Here is a 12,430-nt window from a genome sequence, read left to right as displayed (position 1 = left end):
TGGGAGACCATGGTGGCAGCACTTCTCTTGCACCACCAGTGACTTTGGCAGACAGTCGTACGCTTGGCTTTTGGCTGCTGAACATGTAAATGTTACGTAAACGTAAAACCTCTGTGACTGGAGCGATGCCCGGGGAGAGCAGGTGCGCTAGAACCACTCCACACAATTTGGACTTGATACTTTTTTAACTTGTTACACAGTGTAAATTTAACCTGATGTAAATGACTTTTGAGACATAGGCTGCCTGTCCACGGGCGGGTTTGAATTGCTTTCCCCGTGGCAATAATCTGACCGTGGGGAATGCAGTAAAAGCGCTTGCCCCTATCCACGAGCAGAGAATCATTGCGATTTTCCGCTTGCGGACTTCAGATCACAGCATGCTACGAATTTACCGCGACTCTCCGCGGTCAGCCTGCCAGATAGGCTGACCACGGAGATCCGCCTGCCGACTCCTGCTCCTGGGCAACAGCATCCTGCGGCGGATCTCCACCACGGGATACCGCAACTCCCATGGGCAGGCAGCCTAAGTGGAAAAGCATTAGGTCTCAAAAGTCAAGCAATAAATAAATGTATGTAAATATAAGAATAGACCAATAGACAAGAATGCAGTTACTCGAGAAGAGCGAGGCTCGCTCGAGTACCTGACTTATCTGAGCGTGCTCGCTCATCTCTAGTAATAAACCATATATACAGGGTCACTGCAGTGCACCCAAGAACAAAACCCTTGCGCTATTTGGTATCAAGAGGGATAATTATTGAAGAAACTTACTTCACTGGTGGGGGGGGGTTGGATAAACAGGTCTGAAAAGTGTCGCAACAGGACAGCATTAACCTACCTAGAATGTTGGGCTTACATACGAGGGGCTGCTGCTAAGTCTTTGGCTCTACCCAGAAAGAAACAAGATGGGAAGATGAAACTTTACATTTCTTCCACATACTCTCCACTTATGCCAACACACTTCTTACATCGGTGTTCCAAGTTCTGTAAGCCTTGCAAAAAGAAGGATTTCGATTGTGCCTTAAAGGGGTTGTCCCGCGAAAGCAAGTGGGGTTCAGCACTTCTGTATGGCCATATTAATGCACTTTGTAATGTACATCGTGCATTAATTATGAGCCATACAGAAGTTATTCACTTACCTGTTCCGTTGCTAGCGTCCTCATCTCCATGGTGCCGTCTAATTTCAGCGTCTAATCGCCCGATTAGACGCGCTTGCGCAGTCCGGTCTTCTCCCTTCTGAATGGGGCCGCTCGTGCCGGAGAGCTGCTCCTCGTAGCTCCGCCCCGTCACGTGTGCCGATTCCAGCCAATCAGGAGGCTGGAATCGGCAATGGAACGCACAGAGCCCACGGTGCACCATGGGAGAAGACCTGCGGTCCACCGTGGGTGAAGATCCCGACGGCCATCTTCGCAAGGTAAGGAAGAAGTCACCGGAGCGCGGGGATTCGGGTAAGTACTATCCGGTTTGTTTTTTTTAAACCCCTGCATCGGGTTTGTCTCGCGCCGAACGGGGGGGCTATTGAAAAAAAAACAAAAAACGTTTCGGCGCGGGACAACCCCTTTAAATCAGTCATCCGTAGCAGCCATGGCATCAGAAATGGTGTGTAATTTGGTACCCTTAAGGTGTTTTCTTCAGGTTTGGAAACAATGATAGTCGGAGGGAGCTCATACATGTTTTGTGAACTTGCTTTGCATTTTGTGTTCTCTCTAACAGCATGTTGACATCATGTATGAACATTACATTCATGATATGCATGGGAATGCCCTGGTACATATGGTAAACATATTCATAGAGCCCCGCTTTCTTTAAATACTGTATAGAATAGCGAAGTAGACTGCTCTATTCTATACAACAGCATTGTGAGTGGGGGAAAAAAAAAACATTTTTTTTTCAAAATATTACCCTATAGATGACTTATACCGCTGTATACCTATGTATACATTGGAATCTTCTGTCATAGGTAAACATGCATAAATACCAACTCTGATGGAAGACTTTAATGTGAACCAGGCCTAAGCCTGTGATGCAGAACAGCATATTAACTCACAGGGCTCCAAAACTTTGTAGGCCAAGGGGTTATTATACTGAAGGGGTTATTATCAGTATATCTTGTTGTATGGTAGTGAATGGGTTAATGTCATATCTGGTGGTTTTCAGCAGTGAAAGGTTTAATCTCAGAATCTTTGTTGATCTGGGGTAGTGAAAGGGTTAATGTCAGGTTCTCTAATGTAAAAAACAGTGAAAGGATTAATGTTTACATTCCTGTTAGTCTAGTACAGTGAAGGGGTGATCTAGTGTGCAGAAGGTTTAATGTTTTGTCCCCTGTTTTGTCTAGGGCAGTGAAAGGGTTAATTTAGAGTCTCCAGTTATTTTAGAGCAGTGACTGAATCACTTCTGATTTAGGGCAAAGAAAAGATTGTCAGGATCCCTGGTGGTCTAGAGCTGTGAAGGGGTTAGTTTTAGGTTTACTGGTGGTCTAGGGTACTGAAGGGGTTAATGTCTGCATCACTGTTAGAGGCAGCGAAGGAGTTAAAGGGGCTTTGCCAAGTTATAAAGTTATCCCCTGTCAACAAAGTAGGGAGAGCTTTAAGATCAATGGGAATTCGACCGCTGGGATCCACACTGATCCTGAGAACGGGGTCCAGTCAGTCCCCGAGTGAATCCTAGCAGTATGGTTACTTTCTTGTTTGCTGAGTGATATTTTTTTCACTTTCTTGGACTCTGTTTTGCAGCGGATCGGTGGGTGCTGGCATTCTCCTATGTATTAAGCAGCCATGGTCTAGAAGGAGCATGAGACCTCCATGCCTCGACGTCTGACACTGAAGGTGAAGCAGCACCCCGCCTGGGCTTACTGCCTCTTTTGTGCCAGCACACTTCAGTCAGATGTTAGACACGAGGCAAGGGGAATTTGCATTATCTCATCAAACCATTAAGATGTTGGGTGCCCTGTGCCAGACGTGAGCAGCCTCTGCTGGCGTGAAGCTGCCTGAACCTGTCGCTTCACCATCAGTGTTTCTCGTTGTTCCTTTCGGAGACAAAACCTGTTGGCACCTTGAGATCTTCAGTATTTGGGCTTAGAGATGGGAATTTAGAACTTCCGTAGTTGGTAACACTTATGTGTGATTTCTCCAGCCTAGCACTGTGAGAACACCCTTAGGGAAGGTCATGCTCATCACACACTGAGAATACATTATGTACCATGTGTGATATGAGTACTGATAATTGTTGAAAGCCCTTTTAGGGTACTTTTACACACGCCAATAGTCGCTGTAGTAATTGCTTAAAAGAACGCTTACGGACGACTTTCCTCGTGTATAAACACGGGACCAAACAGGGAACTAAGTGAGAATCGCTCATTCGTCGGAGTTGCTTGGTTTTTAGCTCACCACTGTGTAAACAGGCAGTTGTTTATCTATGAATGATTGTTTGTTTGTTTGGGTGGCTGATGTAAATCTTCGGCACTCCCTGCCTCTATTCAGTGAGCGATCATCGCTCCTGTGTGAAAGCATAGGAGCAATGATCACTTGGATGACTGTTGGGCTCTTAAAGGCAAAGCAGTTTTCCTGTGTAAATGTACCCTTAGGCCTCCCTCACACAGACATTTTTGTACAGCGTTAAATGCTGTACAACGCATCCATTTATTTCAATGGGGCTGCTCACATAAGGCTGAAAATGCAGAGTCTTTAACTTCCCTGCGTCGCCCATTGAAATTAATGGGCAGCGGTTTCAGCACTGCTGAAAATGCTGCAAAACTTGGTGCCGTGTTTTTGGCAGCGTTATCCGCACACAGATTTTTTGGGCGGAGGGCTTGCAATATAAGCCCTACCCCGAAAATCAGTCCTAGCTACACTAGATGGGGGGAAAAAAAAAATCTCTGCCACTGCTGCGGGCTTCATCTGCACTAAAAGATCTATGGCTGTAAGTGAGGTTTGAGAACCCCGCCTCCAGCAATAGATTGCTGTGATTGGTTCTTGGCGCTGTCTTGATGCCCAATTACAGCCATTCATTGACTGTCTCAGCTAATGCAGATGTGAACAGGCTTTTTGACATGGCCCGGTTTTCAGGCATGGATGTCATTCACCCTATCAGGGACAACGATCAGCCAATGATCATTTGACAGCTGATTGTTGCTTTTTGGCAGACATGAAAATACCCGCTGATCGACTCTACATCCTCCCTTGTGAACTGGGAAATATCCAGCCAACTCTATGAGGACGATCAGTGCTTTTGCCGGTCGGCATGCATTACATTGGGCTAAGAACCAGCCCGTGTAAAAGGACCCTTGGTTCCCCTCTGAAGCTCCATTTCTACACAGTTAGTGAATATTTTCATCTGTTTATGGTCTACAACCTCAAACATTTAGGGTCTTTTTATACAGGCCGATTCTTGGCTTGATTGAACGAGTGCTGATTGATAAATTATATCTATCAGCATTCCTTTACGTTTCTTTTACAGTGGCAAGAATCTTTGGCTTGGGGACGGAGAATCACTAAAGCAGTGTGGGTTGGCCTATTTGTGTCTAATCTTTGTCAATGATCAGGTAAATGTTAGTGCCCAATAACTGAGTCGTGTAAAAGGGCTTTTTAAAAGAAACCTGTCAACATATTTGAGCCCATAAGCCACATTATGGAGATCAAAGATGAGCGAATAGGGGATCCAGGGAGTTGTGTCTTGTGCTCACTGGGTCCCCCATTACAGTGCTGTGCCCCAAGAAATCAATGCATGCCCACAGCGTGACTCTTTTTAGACAGCTGTGTGCACGCTCTCTTTCACTTATCTCTATGGGAGAGCGCACTCAGAGTCTCCTAGGAAGAGTCACACTGAGTTCTCGGGGGCACAGGGACTGCTCCCCAGACTCCCATTCCCTGACCTTTATGCCCATTTAATGTAGTTCATGGGGCTCCAAGCTGCTGACAGGTTCCCTTTAAGTGTGATTCTTCATCAGAGCCTCCATTCCCGACAAACCCGGAATCTCAGTGACAGAAGAGATCTTTTGTGACGGTCTTTATTAATACCTGTGGTGTGCATTTCCAACGTCAGCTTCCAGCCAAATTTCCCCAGGACAGAAAAGCTCCCTTTAGGCTGTGTTTTTAGGTTCCGCTTGCTGACGTCCGTTACCACAACGATGCAGAGATAACAATGAGCATTGTGCTTTCTCTTAACTAAAGAATATTAACCTGCAACAATGAATATTTTCAGGCACAAGACGGTAATTATTCCAGTCGGGGTGTCACCCTGTCCCAAGGGCATGCGGGCAGGTTATTGGCTGTCATAATTATAGGTGTTTTCTTTATATACAGATGTTTAATGCTTTGGGACGTTATAAAGTCCTCATTGCTCTTTGTTCCCACGTTCTTTGTTCCAACTTTGGCTCTTGTTGACACAACTGCTTTCATAACGTCTTTGCTGCTGATAAATCAGAGATAACCTTTGTTTTCGCCCTCGAGTACGGGTTTCTCTAGTACATAGCTGAACAGTTTGGAGCAGATGTGTTCTCGGGGATGCCATAACTAATAAATAACGCGTTAGGTTGTACAATTATACCAGGCATGCTCATAGGGTCAGGCTCACACTACTCCGTTTGAGAATCGCTCTGGTGCACAAAGGAGTTGACTACTGTGGCCAAACCCATTCCCAATCCTTTCTAAAATACAGTATTCTAAAGTTCCTCCATTGGAACTCCTTTCTTCTTTTAAAGGGATGTTTTGGAGAGTAAGAGGTTTCCAAGTTTTCATGTATCTGACCACTGGGACGCTCACCTATCCCGAGAACGGGAAACCTGTGTACCCCAGTATTTCTCAATGCAGGATAGCTTATCCTTATTTCCATAATGTTGCAGCGAATGAATCGTTGCTCATGCAAGCGTGGCTGCATTCATTTCAATGGGTCTGACAGCTGAGCACTGCTCTTATTTTTGTCAGGCCCATTGGAATAAATGAAGTGGCAACACTCATGCACAGTGCCACTACATTCATTTCAGTGACTGACAGAAATAGTCGAGTGCTATGTATTCGGCTATCTCTGTCTGCCCCATTGAAATGAAAGCAGACACGCATGCGCAACAAGCGGCCCATTCTGTGCTATGTTAGAACACCGGGAAGAAGCGATCTTGCATTGCGAAATAGGAGGGAAGGGGCCCCCATTCTCCAGATCAGTGGGGGTCTAAGATGTCAGACCCCTACTGATCTATCTGTATTCACTCATCCAATGGATGGGTGAAAACTTGTCATTTTGTGTACTAACTGGAATATTCCTTTAATGCTCGGGCTCCACGGTGACACATCACTGGTTATGGCGGTGCAGACTTGCATGCAGTTTGATAGATACATTTGTTGTCACTTGGGAGAAGGACCTCAATACGGCTTCCGTGATGACAAAAATACAACGCTGGGGCTGATTTGCGGATGCAGGGCATAATAAGTTTGTTTTTAATTATATGTAATATAATAATACCTGCAGCATCCTGCCTTCCCATGGGTTAACCCTTTCCAATCCACTGTCTGACGGCTAAAGACATTCTGATTGAAGGCTGTACAGCTTTGATGTCGAAAGACGTCCGGCAGGGTATTCTTACTGTAGATTACTGGCCGCTCAGTTGTTGGGGGCCTCTCCAGCATAGCCTATACCGCAGTACTGGCTCTAGCCAGCAGATGGCACCATTGTATAATGGCAGAAAGAAAAAGCCCCCTAGGAAACCCTGAATCCAAAATTGGATTGCAAAGAGTTAAAGGGGTTGTTTGGTTACTGGACAGTATTTCCCCTATAGGGCCTACAGTGCTAACATAACATAAGGAACAGTCCTCTGCCACCACAATCCAGTGCTGCAGCCCCGCTGGGGTCCCGGTGTTTGTTGTGGCAGATGATATCAATGGAATTTACCTAATGCTGCAGCCAATCAGAGGCTGCAACATCGCTGCCCGTTCTCCTGGCATCAGTGCTCACATCCTGGGCACTATGATACAACTAGTTTGGAACCCTCTAATTGGCTACAGCGGTTAAGTGACATCTGCAATAACAAACACTGGGATCACAGTGGAACTGCAGCAACAGAGGATGGGTAAGCGCTGCTCACTGTGCGAGAATAACAAAAGGGACGCTATAGGGCAGTGTTGGCGAACCTATGGCACGCGTGCCGGGGAGGGCACGCGGAGCTCTTCCTGCCGGCACGCAGCGTGCTGTTCGCTGATATCACCCGGCCGTCGGCACTGCAGAGAGAGCTTCCTGCCCTGTCAAAAAGTAAGGCAGGGCAGCGCTGACGGCAGAGTGAACTTGATTGCCAGCACGCGCGGTCTTCTAGCAGCTCCTCGTACCCCCCCCCCCCCCCCCCCCGCCCCTCCACACATCAGGCCAATGGGAGCGCTTCCTTACTCCCCTGTCACTCCTATAGAGGGAGATTTAAATAAAGCCCAGATGGCAGCGGAGGTGAAGGAGATGCCGGCACGCGCAGGCTGTTGTCGGCTCCTCATATCCCCGCCCCTCCGCACAGCAGCCCAATGGGAGCGCTTTCTACCTCCCATGTCAGAAGTAGGGCAGGGATTTCAAATGTGGAGCCGACAACAGCCTTCACTCAGTGAGTGCCCGTGGTGAGAGAAGCAGAGCGGAGCTGCAGCAGTAAAGAAGAGGTTTAAAAGAAGATCCTTGCTGCCTGGGTTAAAGTAAGAAGCGAACAGCAGTTACTGCAAAGATAACTGCTAAACACTTCAGTTCACCACTACACACATAAACACGGGCATTTTGGCATTGCGGAATCCGGAGCGGGTGTCCGCCTCCGGATTCCGCAATGCAAATACTGCACATAGACATGCTGTGGAAAATCAGTTTTCCATGTCGCCGAGCGAAAATCAATTGCGACTTTTTGCTCGCGGATGGAAAATCACAGCATGTTGTATTTTGGGCGCCTGCAGTCGGGCGGGTCAGATCTGGCAGCGAGAATTCTCGCCTCGGGATCCGACCCGAGCGCCTGCAGGGACCAGTGCGTACTCACCCGCGCCCTGCAGCTCCGGCTGTTTGATGTGCTGGCTTGCCGGGCAGCCGGCGCATGCGCAGACCGGAGCCGGCAGCGGGTGAGGGACATTTCTGCGAGCCCCGCACAGAAATAGAGCATGCCGCAATTTGTTTGCTGCGCGATATTTCGCGTGGCCAAATCGCGGCCGTCTGCATAGGATTGCGCAGGAACGAGCGCTTTTGCGCTCACGCGCCTCTGAAACCGCCCTTCTGGTTACGTTACCGTGTTGGCACTTTGCAATAAATAAGTGGGTGTTGGGTTGCAATTTGGGCACTCGGTCTCTAAAAGGTTCGCCATCACTGCTATAGGGGAAGTGTTGTCCGGTAACCAGACAACCCTTTATCCCTAAATGTGACATCGCAGTGCAGTTAGCGCATACTTCATACACCGTCGAGCCCTGGTCTTATGAAGTACTCGCTCCAAGTCCAGCTTGATATCGTTCAGTTTTGTGCACGGTATCTTTTAATAGATATAGGGGAATACATTGCACAACACACTAATGTATCTGTAACTTAGTAAAGTATTTCTAGTGTTTCTATCGCCGACCAATACTTTTTCAGTTACGAGTCGGCAGTCTCAGTATTTTGCCTCCATACTGCCCATTCATTATGATAAATAACAGTGAAAGTTCATTAGTTTCTATAAATTTATAACTTTTTACTTTCATGAGTATTTATAGGAAATGGATAGAAAATAAACTGTAAAATAAACATTCATTCCCGATCGTTGGTCTATTTTTACAGTTTGGAGTCTCTCAGTATGATAAGAGACGCAGCTGTTCTCATTGTGAATGTAAAGCTTCTGGGTGACAGCAGAGAAGTCCCATAACAAGACCTGCACCTCGAGAAGTCAAGTTTTGCATCCAAATCACATTCTTCCCTGGGAATCTGGCAAAACCTCCACCCTGCCGGAACCCCCCTACATTTTCCCAAGGAGCCAGCCCCATACCACAGGGAAAAGTAAAGTAAGCCAGCCGTTCCAAGACATTCTCTGCTCTTGACCTTGGCCTTGGGTGTTCGAAACTTCGCTGAGAAAGCTCATGCCACGGGAGAAAGTCCATCTGCAGATTGCTGGCCGGCAAGGAAATCCAGGCGGTCCAGGTAGCAACATCTGCCCAGATGCCTGATGTTCACCAACTATTTCAGAAGGTCGCATGGATAGAGGTGTTAGGGCCTCCTAGCAAGAAGACCCCCCCTCCTGCTGCTGAATCACGACCCTAGCCCAAAATGTCCCATGATGGAAATCCGGTACAGTCTCTATAAAGAGGAGGGAATTGTGCAATGGTTCACCCTGCATACTGTGCACGGGGCTAGGGCCCATCTGAGTGGTTGTTTCATTACTTGGGGCCACATCAACAGCAGCAACATCTCTCCAGTTTTTGCTTAAGGATTCACACAGGAAAATTTCCTGCGTGGGTTTTGTGCATTACAAGATTCCAAAACCGTGCACGGAAATGGAACCGATTGTTTTCAAAGGGTCTATTTACATGTGCGTTTTTCCTATCACATCGATGCTGCGAGACAGAAAAGAAGCCGCATTTCCTATTTTTTTTGCGAGATCACAGAAAACTCACTCATTATTTGCTATGGACGAGTTAAAAATTGTATTTGCATGTACATACACATGCGATGCAATTTTTAAAAAACTTTCCTGTTGGAAAAAAAACATGCAATTTTCACACGCGTGAAAAATTTATATGTCCAGCAATATGATGCGATTTTCTTGCAAAGCATATTGCATTCAAAATGATATTTTTACAAGTGCAATATTGGTCCGAGTTTCTCCCTCGCTCTTGTGTTAATCCAACCGGACTCCCAGTATGCTTAGACTGTCTGGCTGTTGGTTCTCCTGGGAGTAGTAGTTCATCAGCTGCAGGGCCTCAGTTTGGAGACCATTACGGAACACCCGATCATTACATCTACAGTCAGACACGTAATTCGCTGCCCAATCTCTGTTAGGAAAATTGATTTTATTTCTATTAGCCAAATAAGAACTCGTGTAATATGTTCTCCAGGTAAGAAAAAGTGTGTCGCACTCCGTGACGTTAACTGCTGCGTTCACCTGGATTTTGTATTTGCACCTTGTATTTCCGTATTACTGACCCGGCCACTGAATGGGGCGCTGCTTCTGATAAGTGTGAGTAGAGGATTTTTTCCCAGGCTCATTATTTACACAAATCTTTGAATTGTACAACTTATGTTATCAACATTTGAAACTAGAAGTTCTCTTTGCCATCTGCCGCTTATCTGTGTTTACTGGAGGTTGTTGTCCTTGTCATGAAGAAACGAACATTACAAATCTTAGTGCACTAAGAACAGTTTCCATGAACCACAGGCCTAAGGCCCTTTAATGTGGCCGATTATGTGGCTCGTTAGTTGGCCAGTTGGATCTTTCATGCAGGCATAAATATACTCGCTAGTCAGCAGTGCATTTTCCTGTGTAAAACAACCACTGGGATCCCCACCCACCCCGAGAATGAGGGTCTGCAGCGTTTGGTAATGAATGCAGCAGTGGCCACGCAAGCATCTTGCTGCTCCATTAGTTTCAATGCAAGCGTCTGGTGTAGCCGAGCACTGGTACTCGGCACCACTGCTTCATACTTAAAGGGGTTGTCCCGCGGCAGCAAGTGGGTCTATACACTTCTGTATGGCCATAATAATGCACTTTGTAATGTACATTGTGCATTAATTATGAGCCATACAGAAGTTATAAAAAGTTTTATACTTACCTGCTCCGTTGCTAGCGTCCTCGTTCCCATGGAGCCGACTAATTTTCGCCCTCCGATGGCCAAATTAGCCGCGCTTGCGCAGTCCAGGTCTTCTCCTGTTCTCTATGGGGCTCCGTGTAGCTCCGCCCCGTCACGTGCCGATTCCAGCCAATCAGGAGGCTGGAATCGGCAATGGACCGCACAGAAGAAATGCGGTCCACGGAGGAAGAGGATCCCGGCGGCCATCTTCACCGGTAAGTATAGAAGTCACCGGAGCGCGGGGATTAAGGTAAGCGCTCCGGTAAGCTTTCTTTAGGTCCCTGCATCGGGGTTGTCTCGCGCCGAACGGGGGGGGGGGGGGGGGGGGTTGAGAAAAAAAAAACCCGTTTCGGCGCGGGACAACCCCTTTAATGCTCCAGACCCTCGTTCTTGGAATCAGTGGGGACTCCAAATTAGATTTAGGGCTTATTCAGACAGACATATAATGGGTCAGTAAGCTGTGTATTTCATGGACAGCACACGGACCTATTATAGCCTATGAGGCTACTCTACAATTGTCCTATTTTCGGATGTATCGTAAATGTTCACTGCTCTTACAGATCAGACATGGATGGATGTGTGTCGATGTGCTGTCAGCCGTGCGTTACACCTGAGATTCTTGGGTGCAACATGGATAAGGCCATGTGAATCCGACTTAATGTTCACAAAAAACACCCGCACCTGAAAAAATCTATATGTAATTATGTGGCATAAAGACAATTTTAATAAAATGCCAGACCTCCAGCCAGATATAATGAAAGTTATGATTATGTATCATTTGGATAATTGGTTTATGAAGGATTGGCTGCAGGAGGAAATCTTCACTTCAGACTCTTTTCCCTTGGAGGCCGGTGTGGTCCTGGCTCTTTTCATGCCTCTTCAGCTCCATCATGATGAAATCTTGTCAGTGGTAACAAGTAAATAAGCCCAAGAATAATTATTTTTGTTGCATCACCAGAAACTGGATTAAGACGACTTCATGTTTCAACCTGCTTACGGTACTTCCAAAATTTACGTTCCCACGATTCTCCTACATTCATCATGACTAATAGAATAAGAGCCTGTGTGTAAACAGCAAATGCCGGGGCTTGTCAAAGTGATTCATAGATTTGTTGAGTTTGTGTATTAATTGTGAAGCAGGTGCCACTCTATAAGGGCATTGGAAAGGTAACTCTTTCTCCTTGGTACTGGAGGGGGTGATGATCACTGCCTTGTGTGCTGCCCCGGAGTACTCTGGGTAATGCACATTGACCTGTATCTCCTGTCCTCCTTTTGAGATTGTGAATACACTTAGAGTATTTATTGTGGAAACCACACTGAAAATGCTTAGGCCTCCTGTACACGGGCGTATTTGCATTGCGGAGTCCGCGGCGGGCGTCTGCCTCTGAACTCTGCAGCAAATGCAGCCTATAGTATTCAATGGCAAAACGCTATTTCAGCTCTATGAGCGGAAATCGATTGCGATTTTCTGCTCACAGAGAATAAATTGCAGCACGCTGCGAGTTATGCTTCTATTGAAGTCAATGGAAGCTGTTTGTCCATTGACTTTTTTTTTTAAATACCTTTTTGACATAATCTGAAAAAGTATTGAGCTCACTTTTAGGACCCAAAAATATAAATTCATAAAAATTAACTTTTAATAAATATTGCTTAAAAACCTTATGGACACACAAACAACAAC

This window comes from Eleutherodactylus coqui, chromosome 10, assembly GCF_035609145.1.
Source record: "Eleutherodactylus coqui strain aEleCoq1 chromosome 10, aEleCoq1.hap1, whole genome shotgun sequence".
NCBI classification, from domain to species: domain Eukaryota; kingdom Metazoa; phylum Chordata; class Amphibia; order Anura; family Eleutherodactylidae; genus Eleutherodactylus; species Eleutherodactylus coqui.
The sequence above is the reverse complement of the archived record's forward strand: the minus strand, read 5'-3'. Positions refer to the sequence as shown.